The sequence below is a fragment of the Alligator sinensis genome, unplaced genomic scaffold, assembly GCF_000455745.1.
Source record: "Alligator sinensis unplaced genomic scaffold, ASM45574v1 scaffold444_1, whole genome shotgun sequence".
Classification (NCBI taxonomy): Eukaryota; Metazoa; Chordata; order Crocodylia; family Alligatoridae; genus Alligator; species Alligator sinensis.
In genome coordinates, this window is record NW_005841886.1 from 3,447,406 (window position 1) to 3,455,027 (window position 7,622).

The 7,622-nt window shown below is 46.8% G+C and overlaps 1 protein-coding gene across 1 annotated transcript in view; it reads left to right on the plus strand.

Moving 5' to 3' along the window:
- The first annotated feature begins 1,557 nt into the window (after window positions 1-1,557).
- The window catches only part of SLC25A39 (solute carrier family 25 member 39), a 27,344-nt gene continuing 21,279 nt past the window's right edge, over window positions 1,558-7,622 (plus strand). Inside the window, exon 1 of the mRNA XM_025196891.1 lies at window positions 1,558-1,607. The gene's annotated coding sequence lies outside the window, so the exon portion shown is untranslated. The remainder of the gene's footprint in view (window positions 1,608-7,622) is intronic.

Below are 7,622 nucleotides of genomic sequence, written 5' to 3' on the forward strand. Positions count from 1 at the left end.
GTAGTGCTACAAAAAACCCAGAAGCAAAACACTTTGGGTAGTCACACATTCAGAGGCCCCTAGCTGGTGTGCAACAAAGGCAGGCACTCCAGCCAGAAAGCGATAGGGGGGTGCTACATAACACCCCCCACCCTCAGGGGAGCCTGTCAGTGAACCCAGCTCCCGGGCAGCCTGAAAGTCATCAGGCTGCCCAGCAAATGTCCTTGGGTTGCCTGGGATCCTTTTAAAATGCCCGGTGCTGCCAGTGGTAAGGGTGATAGTGATTTCTCCAAGCCCCTGATGGTAGCAGGTCTGATCAGGGTCTCAACCCCCATTAGCCCCTGCCTCCCCTGCTTGCAGGGAGCCCTTTCACTCTGTAAAATTCCCCACATTTGCAGCCTGAGATCCAGGACCCCTTCTGACTGGCTATTGAGCTAGGCTGCAGGTATGCAGGGAACTTTTCAGGGCCCACTTGCAGCCTGGGAATCAAAACGCTGTTCAGGCAGCCCTATCCTAGTTGTTGCCAGCTGGCAATGGAGATGGGGCAGCCAGCCTGCAAACATTCCCAACAGCTTGTCCCTGGACAGGCTGTAATAGTCAGGGGGCCAGCTACTCTCCCTCCCTATCTTCCCTTGAAGGGATGGGGGTGCAGGGTGTAGAAGGGAAGAGCACAGTGGGATTGTGGGACTCCCTATTAGGCCAGACAGTAAATTTGTCCCAACATGACAAAGGAGTTTAAACAGCAACTTCTTGGTAGCAGATTTGTCATTTTTGTGACACGTCATTTTTAACCTGAGACAAAGTCCTTGTATGTACATCATGTTATCATTTGATGTGGGAAACTTGCATATTTCCAAAACCTATGTAGCGTGTGGAGGGAGGCTGCCTAAAATAGGCCTTTCCTTAGCACAGGACCCCAGAGGCAGTGTCCACCCAAATTATTTAAAAGGACATAACCAATAAAGCACATGCAGGCTATATGGGCCAGATTTTCATAAGAGCTCAGTTCATGATGCTTTGAAACCAGACCATAAGAGACCCAGTAAGAACAAACACTTTCAAGAGTCTAGCCCCATATCCTCATTGCAATTTTCACAACCTCCCCCTGTTGTACAACCTCAGCACTAAAAGTGCTGAGAAATGACCATGGTGTTGATCAGGCCTTCTCTGAAGGCTAGGATTCACACCATCCCAGATATACCCAGTGCTGGCTCTGAAGATTAAAGCACAAGGCTCTGAGAAAGGGTGTTCAAATTTAGCTGGTTTAATTTACGCTAAATTGAAATTAACCACGTGCATGTGTACTGCAGGCACACATTTCTCTAAGCAATAAAATCAATCTGCATTTCATTCACAGAAAGGCAAAGAGAACACAAAACCCATATACAAACCCTGCCAAAATTAATGGGATTGCAAATGTGTAATCAGGGGAAAAATAATCTGGTCCGTGTTCAAGACTACAGGCTGCGAGCAAGCAGAATGATTCAGCAGAAAACAGTCACAGCAAGGTCTTTTTCTCAAGGACTCTTGTTTAGTAGGAGACATGCCAGCTTTGCTCTCCACTTTTGAGCACCTCTGCAAGGAGAAGGAGCAGAACTGCTGTTAACCAATCATGCACCTGAGGCCAGGTAATGCCCTCACCCTGTCTTATACATTTACTGAGCTTGCAAAAAAATTCACTTTTTTTTTTAAAGGTAAAATGTTGCTAAGAGTAATATGTGAAGAGCACTATAGAGCCTATAAGGAGCCTGTGATTTGGAAACAGAAATTATGTCTCAATGAGACCCTCATCTTTTTTTAAACTGAATGTTGTATTTACCAGTCGTGCATGGCCTAATGCATCCCAGAGAATGCAATGCTCGCATGTGTAGAGGAAGCGGTGTCAAGTGCTTAGATTTCAGGTTTGAGAGTTACAAGATTCCAGGATCTGCTCTTAACTCATTGTGTGATCTTCGGCAAACCTGTCAGACTCTCTCTGCTTCAGATTCCTGACGTATGCACTGGGGGATAGGGTTGGCAACTCTTTTTGAATCTATTCTGGGAGGTTTCCAGAATGCCAGTGTGCTCGCAACACACAACATGAATGTGCCCACATGCTTGTGTATATCAGTTACAGACTATGGTGCACAGACTTTACATCAGGAAAGCAAACGCACAAGACTATTACATTTAAAAAACCACTGGACTACTGTATAAATTGGATTCAACATTTAATATTTATTTTAATGAATGCCCTATCATTTATCTCCCAGGTGACTCTCAGCAATCTCCTGGAGATTTATATCTAATTTCTGGAGACTCCAGGGCAAACCTGGAGGGTTGGCAACCCTAACTGAGGATAATATCTCCCCAGTTGTAATAGTTCATCTAAGCCTGAAAAAAATTGAAACCTTAGACACAGTACTACAGAGGGATGAAAGGCACACATTATGAGTTGGGTTTGTATACAAAATCCCCTTGATTCCATTCACTCAAGTTGACAGTATCCAACATCTATGCTCAGTGCTGTTCAGTGGCCTATGTGGAGTGAGTTTGTGCAGCTCAGCTGAATTCCCAGTGTTGATTTTTGGAAATGGAAAGCTGTCCAACACAGCTGATTTTACTTGTCTCCTTTATTAACAACCTCCACAGAGAGATAAAAGCCTTCCAGTCCCTGTCATCACAAGAGAGGTGACCCCTTCCAGAGCTGAAACCCATTCACAGGGCACTGTGGAAAGTCTGGACTTGTTGAGGTTAGACTGAGGCCTTCACTCTCCAGAATTCAAATAGGCCAGAACCATTTACTGAACAAGATGCACAACAAAGGACTCCATGCTGCTCATGCTTACCTTGTAACAAGTACTTCTTGTGTCACTGAAAGGATCCTCTGGCTGAATACTGCTGCCCCTTTCCCAACTAGTAACAGATTTTCAGACTCTTCCAGGTTGGTTTTCTGTCACAGAAAGCTGTTACAGGGACTCAGGTATTTCCTTGGTGTAATTTCTAAGTGAGCACAATTCTAGAACAGGCGTTCAGCTTCTGTCTAAAAAATTATAAACCAAGCAATCACATAACCCAGTCATTCTGAGAACCACGTTTTGTAATGCAGCTTCAAAATGCTTCAGTATATAAATTCTGATCTTAGAATGGCTTTGGGCACCATCTGCTGTCATTGCTCAGTAATGCAACTCTGAGTATTCACTCCCATTTCTTGCCACTGCTTTAAAGATGTGCATGTGATGGTTAGCCATCTACCAACAGAGGTACTCAGAGGCAGATGTGTCCTTTACTTGAGCAAAGGTATACCAATGAAGACACCTTGGAGAATAATGCATCTTACCAGTTGAAAAAGAAGTTGCTCTGTATTGTCCGAGAGCTACCACAGCCACAGTGGGCAAGTGGATAAACCTTGCCACATTGTTATTTTATGTTCCACGTGAAGTATTTTGGGAAAAAAATTACAAGAGAGCAGGTGTGAATCAGAGAGAATACCGATATGCCAACATTGTGCACTAAAAGAAAATAACATTAATTCTAGGGAGAAAATAACATTTAATTCTAGGGAGACTAGACAGTGAAGATAAGAAGATGCCTCTCTGAATAAGTTAGTCTCCAAGGTGCCACCCTGCCCTACTTTTTACCTGTAACTGAGGCTTAAGGGAGATTGGATGTCCTGAAATCAAAGTGATTTTGACAGAGGGGTTAGCATCCTTCAAGGAGGGTGTATCTACATGTGCCATTAGTGCACAGCAGTAAACTGTGGAGCTTATTGCTCCATAGCTGATTGTTCCTGGAAAGCTCCTGGGTGCATGGTTTATACATGCGCCTGGATCGCAGCACACAGAGCTGGGTCAGAGCAGCCCCAGCTGGCACGGGGCTCCAGGGGGAGGGCTGCAGAGGGGTTGGCTGGGGCACAAGGGTGCTTCAGCATGGGACTAGCTGGCAGGCAGCCCCTGCACTGAAGAACCCGCCTGCCCCAGACAGCCAGGTCAGTGTCTATATGTGCACTGCTGCACACGAAAAAATTCCATAGTAGGGTAGTAGTTGTAAGTACAAGTATTTACAAGTACTATCCTTCTGTGGAGTTTATTAGCTTAATGTAATTAGCATAGATGCTGAGACATTTACTGGGTTTTTGGTTTTATCTGTGTTGGTCTAAGGACATAGGCAGGCAAGATTCTTTGAGTAGATGAGGTATCTTTTATTAGACTCAGCTGGTCTAATAAAAGATATCACATCTACTCAATAGACGTTTACTGTACAGTTAAGTAGTCAACTGCTCAGTAAACATCTTGTGTAAACGCACTCAGAGTGACATGGCTTAAACCTGATGCTGGATCTTTTGAATAGCATACAGTACACCATCTCCAATTTGGGGTGTTTTATTGAAAATTTCCTACTGGCTACAGATTGTGTGTTATGTTGGCATTTGGGGAGCCCTGGAGTGCAAACCTAGAGAATCTCCTGTTCAAAGCTAACTCTATGGGTTTTTTCCATTTATTTCTCTATCTGAGTTCAGAGGGAAACTACCCTGACTAGAGATGAACTGATACATAGGTCCAATATTGGATTGGCATTGATATAAAGAAAATTGACTGTATCAGAAATTGGCCTGATGTGGCAGATAATTTGGCCGATAAATGCCCGTGCACGCGCACAGCTGCAGCACAGCACGTAGGCGGCAAGGAGCACAGCCCAGCAGCATGGAGAGCTGCGTGCAGCTGGTAAGTCTGTTGTGGTGGAAGGGGAGGGGGGAGGGAAGAGGGAAGGGGTGTGGAGAGGCAGATCAACACTCCTGTGTGGTGAGGGAGGAGGGAGTAGGGCTGGGGCAGGGGCATGCGCTGCCCAGCAGGGGTGGGGAAGGGTGTGGGATGGAGCCATAGCTCATTCAGGGGGCATGGGGACGGGAAGGGGTTGGCTCCCACTGCTGCATGCACCCCAATGCCCCCCAGAGGGCCAGGGGGGTGTGTGGTGGGGGGGGTGCTGCCACTGCAGAGTGAGGCTGGGGCTGTGCTGGGCTCTTCCTGGTGTCTGTGTGTGTATGTGTATGTTGGTGGGGGGGGGCTAAGGGCTGGGCTGGGGCTGCTCCAGTGCTGCTGCTGCCTGCCCCAAGCGCAGCCTGGCCCAGCCCCCACCAGGAAGAGCCTGGTGCAGTGCCAGCCCCAGCCCATAGCTGCAGCCTGCCCTGCCCTGCCCCGCACAGATCCAGGGGCACACCCTGCAACCCTGCCCTCCCAGGGTGCATGCAGCAGTGGGGGCCACCCCACCTCCCTCCCCGCACCCCCAGACAAGCCGCAGTGCCTGCCCCAGCCCCAGCCCCACTCCTCCCTCACAGCAGGGGTCTTGATCTGCACCCCCCCACCCCGCGCACACCTTCCACCACAACAGATTTACCAGCTGGATGCAGTTGCTGTATTGGAAATCAGATTGGTATTGGCTGATATGCCTCCTTAAAAATCGGCTATAGGTATCAGCCCCTAAAATCTCTATTGGTGCACCTCTAACCCTGACAAGTGTTTCAGCCCCTTGCCTAATGCAGAGGGCACATAAACACAGCAGGTTCCCAGCTGTTGGTACCATGCCAAGGAACATAGGGCTCGGCTAACTCAGATAATGGGATAAGAGGCAGGACCTTTCACCAAAATTGCAGTGTGAGCCTAGGTCATATAGACAGTAATTCTCAGCTGATGCTGTCTCACTCCACATTCCAAAAAATGCACAGTAGAAGCACTAGAGTCTTATTCATTTGCAACCTCAACCTCAGAGCCAAGGACCAAAACAACTAACTTCTCCACCCTTTAGTAGAGGCCTACCCAAGGCAGGAGAAGGTACTTTGGTTGGGCTCAAGACAAATTCTCAGACAGAGTGAGGGGCATGTAGCTCTCCATTCCCCTGCTCCTTTGTGGTGAAGCCTTTTTTTCCCCCCTCTCTTAGCAGGCCCCACAGAATCCTAACCTTGAGTCTAAGAACCAAGGGATGTGGTTCATGGATATTTCATTTATTATTTATTCATTTGATGTCTATGCTAGGCTCCCCAAAAGAGCTCAGGGCAGCTTACAATAAAGAGTCTTAAAACAGATAAAATAAAACAATTCCCCAAAGAATACCCAAGCTTAATTCCACCTGCTAAAAGCCTGCCCAAAAAAACTAGAAAAGGTGTTCAGTGTTTTTAAAACATGTCCAGGCTCAGACTCTGGCAGCCTCAAGCAGAAGGGAGCTTCAGAGCCAAGAAGCAACCACCGAGAACAATTTTGCACGTGTTCTGCCCAAGTGAACGCAGCGCACTGATTGTACTTGCAAGAGGTTGTTCTCAGTTGGGCTTAAGGATCGCAGTCCCTTAGATACCTAAGACCCAGGCCACTTAGGGCTTTATAGATCAAGACTAGCACCTTGAATTGCACCTGGAAAACTATTCGGAGCTAGTGCAGACTCTGGAGCACTCAAGTAGCATGCTCCTGGCAACCCACCCCTAACAGAAGGTGGGCCACTGTATTCTGCACCAGCCACAGCTTCCAGACAGTTCTCAAGGGGTGCCACATGGACCACTGCAATGCACTCTACTTCAAAGTTTGGAAAGCATGAATGGTGGTGGCTAGACCTCAATTTGAAAGAATGGTTTACACCTAGGAGAGATGAAAGACAGTCCAAGCTACTGCTGCAACCTGAGAATCCAGGAGCACCCCAAGGTTGTGAAACTGAGTGGAAATGGGAGGCTAAACTTTAAAGTTGTGCTCAGCCTTGGGTACCACAAACAAAAACAGCATGAGACCAAGGGATCAATGAATATGTCCACCTCTCACCCCAAGTGAATCCTCCTGCCAAACATCAGTGAGGAAACTAGGCCTTGAGGTTTCTGTAAATCAAAACACTTCCAGGCCCAGCCAATCATGATACATTAGATCCCAAGTACATACAAGCAATCACTTTCTCTACCCTCCAGCTCAAAAATAGCTTCAGTTACTGGAGTTTGCTCACCAATCTCCACAACTTAATTGATTGCTATGGTAGTCATTAGATTAAGACAGAGCAATGGTCTCAACACAGCACTTACTCTAAATCAGACACTCTGCATTCCTCTCCACCTCCCCCCACCACCCCAACAGCATCAGGACAATCAGGGGAACTAACACAGGATATTTCTCTCATTATCCTCAGAGGGCAGGGGAGGCTGGAGAGAGAAAGCAATAGGTCTATGTCTCTCTTGACCAGTGATTCTAAACCAGGGTACTGTGGCAATGTTAACACAATAAGGCATGCTAACTTGATCAACAAAATAAACCCAGAGATTTCAAATAGGAATCCACAGTGTCAAGAATATTGTGATCCGCTATGAGATTTCTGAGTTCTTTGCAACAGAAGAATTCCTCTAGTATTTTTCCGTAGTCAAAATATGAGTGGTAATTAGGAACTGACGTTTGCCAATGGGTGCCTTGAGTCTGTAACAAAGTTAAGAACTAATGATCTAGACTAAGCCATTGGCAAGAACGAGTCCATTTCTAGGAGCACAACTCTTGACATGGAGAACTGCTACAGTCACTGGATTTCCTATATACAGTAGGAAGGGCTGAGCCTTTGCAAAATAGGTCTATCTAATGTTAGATGTTAGAGTCAGAAGGGACCTCAATAGATCATCGAGTCCGACCCCCTGCATAGGCAGGAAAGAG